The sequence below is a fragment of the Strongylocentrotus purpuratus genome, unplaced genomic scaffold, assembly GCF_000002235.5.
Source record: "Strongylocentrotus purpuratus isolate Spur 01 unplaced genomic scaffold, Spur_5.0 spur5_scaffold_4, whole genome shotgun sequence".
Lineage (NCBI taxonomy): Eukaryota > Metazoa > Echinodermata > Echinoidea > Camarodonta > Strongylocentrotidae > Strongylocentrotus > Strongylocentrotus purpuratus.
The window spans coordinates 815,682-828,068 of NW_022145610.1; the positions used below are offsets into that span (position 1 = coordinate 815,682).

The following is a 12,387-nucleotide window of genomic DNA, read 5'->3' on the forward strand; positions in this document are numbered from 1 at the left end:
GATTATACCATAGGCATAAAAACATACGTGCATATACTCGGAACTTTAGTAATCAGGTTTATCTCACCGTCACTCTTTTTTATATGTACTTAGCACACTTTGCTTATTTTGATCTTCACGTTCTCACAAAACCCCTCGTTTTACTCGATTATAAACAAATTTTACGTCACTCTTGGTTTCACGTTCTTGAAATTTCTTTCCTTAACAATCAATCACACTGTGCCTCTTCTATCAAACAACTCTGCTAAATTATTTGCGTTCCTGTAAGTTACACAAAGACTATCTTGCCGTTATTCAATGAATCGGACTCACTCCTTTATTTAGTCTCTTACAATCTCGAATATACCACTATGCTCAATTATCTGTTCCTTGACAGTCAGTTTCGCTTTTCCTATAGTCTCTTATGCAATCTCCCGTTTTCTTTGTGCAATATTTGTATTGTCTTTAACGTTCTATATATATAAACACACACAACCTTGTCACCAATCTTTTTAAATTCCACCAGTTTATAATTCAAAGCAACTCACCACAGCCCAAAGTTGTTTTTTTAATATCAGAAAATTCACTCTTTATCATTAATTTATTTACAATAAGCTTAACAACTCGTATACCAAAATATCATTCACTTTTACACCAAGAATTAAAGAAATTCACACGTTTACACTTTTTAAGGAATTGTAATCAGTTATTTAATATTCGTTCAAAGTCTTTTCCAATTCGTTTCAAGTCTTTTCCAATTCGTTCAAAGTCTTTTCCAATTCGTTTCAAGTCTTTTCCAATTCGTTTCAGATCTTATTTCAAGCGTTATTGGGATGAATCGTTCATGAAAAAATGAGGTGAAATGGATGAAATGAGCTCACAGCTGTGATAAATTCTTATGAAAAATGAACATGTAATGATTTTTTTGCTTATGGGAAATGTCTTCTTAGAGGGGTGGTGAAATGAGTGGAGGTGAAAAATATTTCAGTCCAACAAGACGTCTGAAAATGGAAGGAGTGTATAGAAGTCTTTTATACAAAGAACGCAAAACATATACCGTTGAAAATCCAGGACCTGCAGACAGAGAAAAGAAAAGAAAAGAAAAAGATATGCATGAGACATAAAAAATGAGATGGAATGCTTTTTAAACCATCAGTATTGTTTGGATAGATATCAATTTATGTTAATATTTTGTTTTGATATTGAATATAAAAAAGGCCATTCAATTATGATTCATTCACATAATGTGCTATAAGATGCTTAGAAGAATCCCTGCAATCTGATCGGTCAATTACTGTGTAATTATTTTTACTGGATGCACGCAATATCAACACGATATATGCAATATTGGAATCGATAACACTGATATCCCGAACAAAATGGCGAAATCGCGGTGGCGATTTGATTTTCCAGCTTCTATAAGAAGAAGAATTATCTAAATTGTTGGATGATTCAGGTGTGACTAGCATGAAAATTTCAATTAAAGTATGGATTCTCAAAGTTGGAAAAGTTTGCACAAATCAAGAACGTCAATTTAGGAGACATTTTTACGCCAGAAATGGACAAACTGTTATAGTTCTAAACTAAGTTCTATGCTTCTGTACATAGACCAACGGTGAGTTGTAAACCTAGACTTTAGTACCTTCGCTGTGGCATACAACCCCACTTTTTTGGATCACTGTACTTTAGATATCTGTAACAAATTTCAATTTCTCGAGGCTGTGTTGGTGAAACTGAAGCGAGAGGGGCCAGGAAGCACCACACATAAAGCCTCAATTTTTGTACTTGATATGGACAAGATCCAGACCTCTTCTAATTTAGATTGCACCTCCCCAACACTAAAAAAAGCTTGCAAAATAAGTTTTATTGATTTAATGACTTTCTTTTGTTAAGGTTTCATGTAAAGGTCAGTTAGGCCTGACTTTATTTTGTTAAGGTTTAGGCTTAAGTCATTCTCCATTTGTTTAAATCCATTGCACTAAGTAACAACAAACAAATTATGCAATTTTAAAAATCATGCGTCCGCTAATTATAATTACCAGATGCATGATTTTGCCATGCATCCAATAAATCTGGAAAATAACAAAATGTTGTATTTTTGACAATTTTGGGGGCCCCATCTTATAAAACAGATGATGCACAGGTTTAATTTGTGGGTCGGTGCAATTGTGTGCACGTGCTACCTTTGAATTTGGTCTAAAACCATTCAAAGGTACCTTGTGCACACAATCCCTACCGACGCACTCAAACCTGTGCATCATTTGTATAATGACCAATGACTACTTGTGTATTAATTACAATTTTCTCAAAACTTGCTATCAAACTCTATAGAAAACATATTGAAAGGCTTTACGCAATCTTGAAATCGATATGTGTATTACAAGATAGCTTTGGTGTTGAGCCTCCTTGTCACCCATAGAATTGAGGATGCAACAAAACCTCTCCAACCTAAAAAAAAGGTAATCTCTTTTTTTCCCTCTGCTATGATTTCCATCATCTTCTAATCTGACGACAAAACCTATAATTAATCGCAAAATATAAAGGGTGACATTTACACCTACAGTGTACATGTAATTTCCATATAATTATAAACATTATTTTGGGTGTGTGATTTTGTACATGTGCAGAACTGTATGTATTTTTATTTATTTTTTTAAATAAAGAAATGATTTACAATCCAAAATATATGCATTTCATATTACTAATGTATTACTTTACTTTTTTTTTTTTACACCTGGAAGATTCTGGTTGAAAGCTGTCTGGTTTGATGACAAGTGTGATGGGAACTTCCAACCGTCAATCAACTGTTGATATGTACAGTATCTGTAATACAAAATATAAATATATAATAAAATTTAAATCATTAACATTCATATTATTTTGCATGAGTGAATATTTTATGAAGTGAACAATTTTTGTTTCGGACACAAGTTTTCAAGGTATGTACAACTGGTATGAATTGAATGATCCCAACACAAAATTGTGGAAAGTTATTGTTCACTACTTGTGTATAAATTGCAATTTTCTCAAAACTTGCTATCAAACTCTATAAATAACATATTAGAAGGCTATACACAATCTTAAAATTGATATGTGTTTTACAAAATAGCTTTGGTGTTGAGCTCCCCTATCACATACAATTGAAGATGCAACAAAACATATCCAACCTTCAAAATGATATCTTCTTTTCTTAAGTACACACACATGAAGTATATCTATGGGATTGTGCTTTCATGAAGGAGGTACAAAATCATGTCAAAGTTTTATCTGATCATTTTAATTTAATGAGAGTTAATGTAGGGCCTAATTTTTTTATCCTAGCGCAAACTTCATCAGAGGCTAACTGACGAGGAAACATAAAAAACATAATACTATATACTAAACATAATACAAACATATGCATACAGCTAAGGAAGAGGGTGTAAACATAGAGCAATAAAGAGGCTGTGACTCCCAATCAAACTTGGCTGGGAATGGAGAGGAAACACACACGGAATATATATATATATATAAGTTATATATCATGGGACAAGGGAGAGGGTAAAGGAAAATGTAAATAAGAATAGGGGATGCCTAATGAAAACAGTGATAAAAACCTTGAATGGGAAGGCATTTGGGTGGGAAAAGAGAGGAAAGCATAAGAACAAAGGGATCAGAGAGATATAGTAAGGGAGGCCAAATTGAAAGGGGGAGGTAAACAAAGGGATGCTTACGTGAATGATGGAGACAGTCAAAAGTGTGGAGAATGTGGTGATTACCACGGAGGATGGTACTGAGGTGAAGTAAGATGGGATGAAAGTGGTGGTCACGAGACTCCCAACAGGTAATCTGTCAATGGTGGTCTGGTTTGGAGTCTTCCGTTTCACGACCTTGAATCTGAGGAGAGAGCAAACTTTGTTAATGGCATGTGTAGCTGTCCAATTCTAATTTAAAGTAGAACCAAATTTTGCAATTAAAAAAAACAAACTAGATAGATCTCTGACTGCATATGGCATAACATGCACTAAGTTTATTTGTCAACTCAATTTTGATAGTAATCTGCCTATCAGATCTGATATCACAAATATGAGCTATTTATGCATATATTGTACATACAAGGTCATTATTTAAAAAATCATCTATAAACAATAAATTATTATACATCTTATGAAAGAGTATTTTAACCTGAATCATTTAATATCATTTTGTGTGGTATGTGTTCACGCTTGGATGAACAGGAGGCATTGTTTGCGAGAGTGCAGAAATCGACTTGTGCCAAAGTTGCTTATGTGATGTTTGAATAAAAAAATTGGGATTTGGGTATTAATTCAGTCTTTGAGGATTCAAATAACATCCCTTACAAAATTAGTCATGCCACACATATCAAATATCAAAAAATAGAATATAAACAAACATTTGTGAGCGCATGTGTGTGTGTGTGACTTTGCTTCTGCAAAAGGCATATGCAATGTTCATTTTGATACATTCAATTCATTCTTTTACTCTGCTAATCCCAACATAATACATACTGTAGGCATCACTTGGGCGCAAGTCGATTTTTGCACACTCGCAAACAATGCCTCCTGTTCATCCAAGCGTAAACACACATACCACACAAAAATTATACCAAATTATTTTGGATAAAACACTCTTTCATAACATGTAAAATAATTTACTGTTCAAAAATGATTTTTAAAATAATTAGCAATTTTCTAGGTGTCAATTTTTTGTTGACTTACATGGTAGTAAACAAAACCAAATTGAGGGGGGAGGGGGTAAACAAAGGGATGCTTACGTGAATGATGAAGACAGTCAAAAGTGTGGAGAATGTGGTGATTACCACGGAGGATGGTACTGAGGTGAAGTAAGATGGGATGAAAGTGGTGGTCACGAGACTCCCAACAGGTAATCTGTCAATGGTGGTCTGGTTTGGAGTCTTTTGTTTCACGACCTTGAATCTGAGGAGAGAACAAACTTTGTTAATGGCCTGTGTAGCTGTCCAAATTTCAATTTAAAGTAGAAACAAATTTTGCATTTTAAAAAAACATCTCATCCAATATTTCTCCCTGCTGCAACCAGGAAACTGTAATGAATGGAGAGGGTCTCGAAAGAATATTCTGAGGGAAAAATATACAAGATTAACCTGGCTTAACAAAAAGAAATTTAACAATCTCCAGCCATCATTTCCATCAACAGCTGTCCATATCAATGCACAGTACCTCTCTGGCATTCCAAATATTACAAAATGTTACGCAACGCCATCTGCTTCCCTAAGTTCTTTATTCACTCTTTTGCAAAAATATGCAAGCATCGAGCTTTGAAGCCATGCATGGCACCAAAAAATTAAGTCATGTTCAGTGAAGATGTATTTACATTTTCCCTGACATCCGCACCCCGGTGACTTAAGCTCACGCACGCCAGCTATTCTCCATTCCTGACGACGATAGTCAACCTGTTCGAAACGTCGAGCCACTCATCCTCTCCAACCTCTCTCTCTCTCTCTCTCACACATGGTGCAACCGCAAACCTACTGTAGGCCTATAGATAATTAGGATGTTTCAGATTAGTTTGGCATTGTTTTATCGTAAATAATTTTGAATATACTCGTGCTCGTATTTTAAGATGATAAGTACAATGTTTCAGATATTTTCGGCATCATTTTCTTGAAGCGCATATATCGTTCCTTCTTTTGGTCAATTTTAGAAGATAATTACGATGTTTCAGATATTTTAGGCATCATTTTCTCGAAGCACATATCGTAACTTCATTCGCTAATTTTGAGACGATAATACGGATGTTTCAGATTAATTTGGCATTGTTTTATCGTAAATAATTTTGAACATACTCTTGCTCGTACTTTGAGATGATAATTACGATGTTTCAGATATTTTAGGCATCATTTTCTTGAAGCGCATATATCGTTTCTTCGTTCGGTCAATTTTAGAAGATCATTTAACAAAATTAACAAAATTAACAAAACTAAGTAACAAAATTAACAAAACTAACGGGTAACGCTAACAAGTAACGGGTAACGCCTACACCAGTTAAATATATAATTAACGTATTGAAAACGTTACACGCGTTAGGGGGGTAGTTTATTTTGACTCATACTGTAGCTATAACATATAGAATACAGAATTCACAACAACATATGACCAATGCAATTTTCTATTACATGTAGTCATCAAATGCATTTTCCATTCTCATATAGCTCTACTGAAGATATGGCCATTTCAACCAGCGAAATCGATCAAGGAACTCATGAGTTAGAGCGAATGAAAGGTTTTCATCATCATGATTTTCTCATCTAATTATTGACATTTTCCGAAAATTTCAGAAATTTTTACATAGCTAGGAAGGTACTCCAAATGTTTATCTTCATAAAGAACTGAATGAAATTGTGTTAATATGTTTGCGCATTTATTGATTCAGGGCTAGAAGTTGTCAAGTTATCACCACTATTCCCCCATTAAGTACAAGCCGGGAAAGCAAAAGCCGCCATGCTCGCTGGGCTGGGCTGTGTGTGGAAAGGGAGGACCTAGTGCTAGGAGCTCTACAATTTTGGAGGGGGATTAAGGGGAATACGGTAGGGGAAACAAAAGACACGCGGTGCCACAGATGACTTCAAAGGAGCCTCTTGGGTGGGGTCTCCACTCATTACAGCTTCCTGCTGCAACATACCATAGTACCGGTAAATCAAGGCAATATGCCATTTTCCTAATGTAAGCAAATGTAATGCATAAGTGTTTGTGAAGTGCCTCAATACAAATTATTTTGTTTACCTGTTAAGAATAATAGTATTTCAATAGTCAAAATACAACTGCATATATAAGTGTCGCTAGGTAGGTCAAGCCATAATGTTTGTCCAACCTGACAACAACTTTTGTATGCAGTTCTGATTCTGTCTATTGAAATATTTATCAGGTGAATGAAATAATTTCTATTGAGGCACTGCACCAAGACTTCTGCATTAAATTTGGTGTACATTACGAAAATGGCCTATTAATAGAGATTCTATGCCCTATAGAATCAAGTCAGAGATTGGTTGGGTAAATTAAAATGATGGCCAACTGAAATGTCAAGCTAGCATGTGTTGGCAGTAGATCTGTGTCCATAAAAGCGTTTCTTGAGAGCGCTGTTGGTTTCACCTACATATTAAATGCTGCACACTCTGCAAGTTTTCAGAAAAACAACGTTGGTGGTGGTAAAATGCACCATACATACCATACAGAGATAGATCGTGAGTGGTGTGAACTAGCGGGCATCCACATTGGACAATCGGGTGCGTGACCAATGTTCTATCACTGACACCAGCAAGTACCAACGAGCAGAACATGAAAGAATGAAAGGTGATGGACATTTCTAGAATAACTGTCTAGAATAACACATGTCTTACCGCAATTATGTGTTATATTTTTTAAATGAAGGGCAAAGTTTTGTTAATCTCGTAAATAAAATTCATAACTTATCAGCCAAACTCTACTGGTAGATCTAGATTTAAGTTTTTGCCATAGTTAAGCAACCTCAATCCAGTCTCAGCTCACGCGAGCAAAGCTATGGCGCAATACACAAGAGAAAGCATCAGAGTCGGGATAGCCAAGCGGACTTCGTATCCCGCAAGAGTTTGTATCCCGCCTTCGACAAAAGTTTTTTTTTTTTTTTTTTTTTTTAAATGTCAAAATCAGGAGTGCAACCTATGTGGCGCTGCAGCCTTATCGCTGGCAAATACGGTTATCATAATTTGCAAGGCAAGATATATATATGTTTTTTTTTCTTCAAATGTCAAAATCAGGAGTGCGGCCTATGTGGCGCTGCGGCCTTATCCCCGGCAAATACGGTTATCATAATTGGTACAAATACAATCAGTTGGTACCACCTTTTACTTAAAATTTTGAGAAAATCAGATCTCAAAATAAAGATTTTTAGACCCATATCGGTAATAATCTTTCAAAACGGACACAAATGATTGCAAAATTTGCCAATCTTTTGTCGATATTTTCACAATTTCGTACCCAATTTCAAAGAAAATTTCATCTCTGGGTAAATCCATGTTCCTCTTTCTATTTGTGATATCTGATTTTCGAAATCTTACTGTTTTTTTAGATAGCAATTTATTATTTTACATGTAGGTCACGCGTGAACTTTGGTCAAAACACCATACATGTATGTAGATCTATACTACCGTGTGAGTCAAAAAAAAGTTTACACCAAGAAAATTGCTAATTTTTTTTAAAATCATCTGTGTACAGTAAATTATTTTACATCTTATGAAAAAGTGTTTTATCCCAAATCATTTGGTACCATTTTTGTGTGGTATGTGTTCACGTTTGGATGAACAGGAGGTATTGTTTGCGAGAGTGCAAAAATCGACTTGTGCCAAAGTGAAGCCTACAGTATGTATTATGTAAGGATTAGCGGAGTGAGAGAATGAATTGAATGTATCTAATGAAATGCATTGCATGTATTTTTGCAGAAGCAAAGACGCACACACACGCACAATTGTTCGTTGATATTTGATATGTGTGGCATGATTAATTTTGTTGGGGATGTTATTTGGATCTGCAAAGACCGAATTAACACCCAAATCCCAATTGTTATTAATACAAATATAACATTGCAACTTTGGTGCAAGTCGATTTTTGCACTCTCCCAAACAATGCCTCCTGGTCATCCAAGCGTGAACACATACCACACAAAAATGATACCAAATGATTTGGGATAAAACACTCTTTCATAAGATGTATAATAATTTAATGTTCATTGATGATTTAAAAAATAATAAGCAATTTTCTAAGTGTAAACTTTTTTTTGACTCACTCTGTATAGACACTAGGGCTATCCTATGCATATCCATTATCCAGAACACACCTTAATTACCCAGATTAAGCTCACAAAAAAAACGTGCACATGCGCACGCCACGGTTGGGCAGTAAATACCGGTTAATAAGATGGGCGTCCGGTAAATATGTAAAAAACAGGAAATATGATTTTAATTCCCTATTTAACGGGTATTAATAATTTTACTTGTTTTTAGCTTCAACAACTAAAAATATTGTTCTAAAATAATTCGCAGCACAACACTCATAGTAGCAACACTCATAGTAACAACACACAAACAGATTTATAAAATCCACACTGCATACATGTACACACCCAAACATACATGTACATTCATGTACAACACACATAATACAGTTATTGACTGGCAGGGGGTGTAATAAAACATTATTTGGACCGCTGGAGGGAGTTATATTTCACAAGTGGTTATATTTTCCAGAAGCTCACAGCACTGAGGGTAAATATAACTCCCTTCAGGTCCAAAGAATGTTATATACCGGTACCCCCTGCCAGTCAATAACTGTTTATTAGATAACCTTTGTTTGATATTGTTGTTTTTTTTTTTTGGGGGGGGGGGAGGGTTCAGGGACAATCTACATTTTAGAAAAAGAAGTGCAAAAAAAATTGGGGGAAAAATAATATTTTTGAGATAATTCAAGAAAGAAAAAAAAAACTTGAAAAAAAAGAATTCTTACCGGTAAATAAAAAAAAATTATGATTTTTTTTTTTTGAATTTCAAGGGAGAGAAGGAATAAAAAAAAAAAATATTAAAACAAAATTTCCTCCAAAAAGCATTTTTGGGGAAGCAAAAAATGTGGAAAAAAAAATTTCAAGAGGAAAAAAAATTGCCCTCAATAATGGTGTAATGTGTGTAATTGGTGACATACATTCCCCAAGAGGGCGACATGCATTGATTAAAAATATATTCATTTCACCAGCTGGTTAATATCACACCGAAAAGTGACCAGCCAGGAAAATATAACAATTTGAATCCTCACAATTGATATCATGTGATGAGCTGTGGACCAATCACATCTCGGTATCTGTTTAATTGGCTATCTAATATACACAAATAATATACACCAGAGCAACCATACTCACCACCATTGTTATTATGTTCAAAATTGGACAATCCCTATGAACAAATGAGTGGAAAAATATATTTCCCGGTATTTCCCAGTAAAAAGCGGTAAATACCGCTTATTTCCCGGCGTCCGGGAAATAAGCCCCCGAAGCAGGAAATATGCCAACCCTGGCGCACTCGCGAGGGAAACCAGCGCATGCGAACTTGGAATCCTATAAGGTTGTTAATAGGGTGATAGTAATTGTAAAAATCAACCTGTCATTAACTCGTTACTCAATCGGTAAGGACAGCGTATTACTAATAGAACTTTGGAGTTGACTTGAGTCGAGGGTAGGGTGTCTGAACAATATTTCAATTTTCCCTCTTAGATTATTTTTCACCATTATGGATGGATAATCGAAAAAAATCAACTACTCAGAAAAACACATTTCAAATTTCAACACTCACCGATGTCTCTATCAAAAGATTAGTCACTCAAAATCTAGAGTCTAGGCAATATTCATCCAATTTTTGGCCCAGAGTGGACAAAAAAGTGGTAGGCCTACACGCCAAGTTATCATTTTTGCTCAACAGCTGCATTATAGAAAAGCATTAATATTAGGCGATATGCAAAAAGTGGGGGTCAAGTATTTTCAAACTTAAATCGTAAGTGATCCCTTGGGGCTAGCAAAAAATAAGCACATCAACATATTCCTTACGAATTGAACTTATTATCCTCGGAGGGACAATTCTCAAAAATGGGAAATCTCAGAGTTACCATGAACAGATGAATAAAACATTTAAATCTCTGTTTTGACACGATATTTTTAGAAATCCGAAATTACACCCCTTTGGAAATATGAAGATTAATCTGCTCTTTCATATGATATGACACTTCATTTATTGAGTATCACCTTCAGGATCACAACAGATAAAGGTTTGAATCTAAATTTATTTTTAAAAACGTTGACCGATTTTGCATGGTCACGCAATGCACATAGACTGCATAGATTATCTAGGGATATTTTATGTGTGCAATGTGTCTATGGAAAGGACTTTAGCACACAAAACCAGGTGCGCGCGATCAGACACCCTATCGACACATGATTGAGCTGAGTGAGGGTTACAATCTCACTCAGTATTTCTTCAGTTTTTTTACCTTTATAATCTAGATCTAGTGAGGCAAAGCAATAAATAATCAAAGTTTAATAGTTTGTGACCTCTTTGCAAGCTTTCGTAGCTTGTTATTATATGAATGAAAATAAAATACGTACATAGATCTACTGCAATCTGGGCTCGCTGGAGTAGGCCTACGAAAAAATAAAACGCATCCAGATCCACACATTGAGCTACTACACGTGCACTGCATGCACTGCATCAAAATATGATCACCATTTTGTGCACACACTTTTAATGTTGTGATTTAGACGAACCCGTGACTTATACACAAGCATGAGTAATTGCTTTTATGACACAGTTATTCAACTATTGAATACAAAAAATAAATGGAATATCTACTAACCTGTTCATCAGAAAAACAAAAACTTGGCAGCTGGAGACGGGTTCTTCCAAAAGCTTTGGTATATTTTAAGGTATTCAAGGTATAACACAACACGATTGATGAAAATAACACGTAACTACTGGCCTGGATGAACGATGTAATCCAGATACGGGAAATAACTCGGCCCAAAGACACTCGACCCAGCTGCCAAAACCAGTCACTTTTTGTCATTTTTCCCTTACCCTTACTCTTACCATTGTCTGAAAATCGTTCGTACGGCGTTCGTAGCAATTCGTAATGGCATTTGTGACCGAGGCTTTAATCACAACCCTAAACCTAATTTACATTATTAGACGTCAGCATATTTATGGAAAATTGGTTGTAGACTAGACCTATCTCTGTAAATATTGAGTGATTTTCTTCCAAATTTCGATATATTGTAACTAAGACAATACAAAGTACAAGCTCAATTTTCACCATTTTTCATTTTGATGACGTCACCAAAGTGAAAATTTCGATTAAAGGCCACATGTCAGAAATTTCATAATTTGCGTGTTATTGCCTGATAATACGGACGGTGGATTTCGTTCACATCATGAATCTACATTGCATTGTTTTTTTTTAGCAGTATCTCGCATATTTTTGTTCTATTTTGTCTCAAATTTTAGTTGACCAGCCCACCTATACTTGTTCCAAACAAGTATTACATGTCTAGTTTATTTTTCTTATTTTGACCCACTTTTTTGTTAGCAAGATGACTTTGAAATGGTTCAATCAAATGCTTTGATGTTTGACACACATATGTTTAGGCATATGGACAAGACACGGTAAGGTTTTCAACCTTGACCTTGACTGATGACGTCATCTAGGCGCCATTTTGTGAAATTTTCTGAAAATCATCTCATGATCATATCTTCATAACCAAAAGGTATTTCTCATTCATATTTATCATGATCAAGGTCAATATCAGTCCGGTTAATTTCAGGTCAAAAAACGCGCGCGTGCGCGTACGTCCGCGCGTCAGTGC

General features: G+C 35.3%; 1 long non-coding RNA gene across 2 annotated transcripts; it reads right to left on the reverse strand.

The window, feature by feature from the left end:
* Positions 1–792: 792 nt before the first annotated feature.
* Positions 793–11,478, reverse strand: LOC105443394. 2 transcript variants are annotated; one of them, XR_004066404.1, is made up of 5 exons: positions 11,382–11,478; positions 4,754–4,916; positions 3,693–3,855; positions 2,698–2,802; positions 793–1,053 (listed from the first exon to the last, which is right to left on the reverse strand). It is a non-coding gene; the product is annotated as an uncharacterized LOC105443394 (long non-coding RNA). The 2 variants fall into 2 exon arrangements; XR_004066405.1 differs by having other exon boundaries at positions 2,693–2,802.
* Between the last annotated feature and the right edge of the window lie 909 nt (positions 11,479–12,387).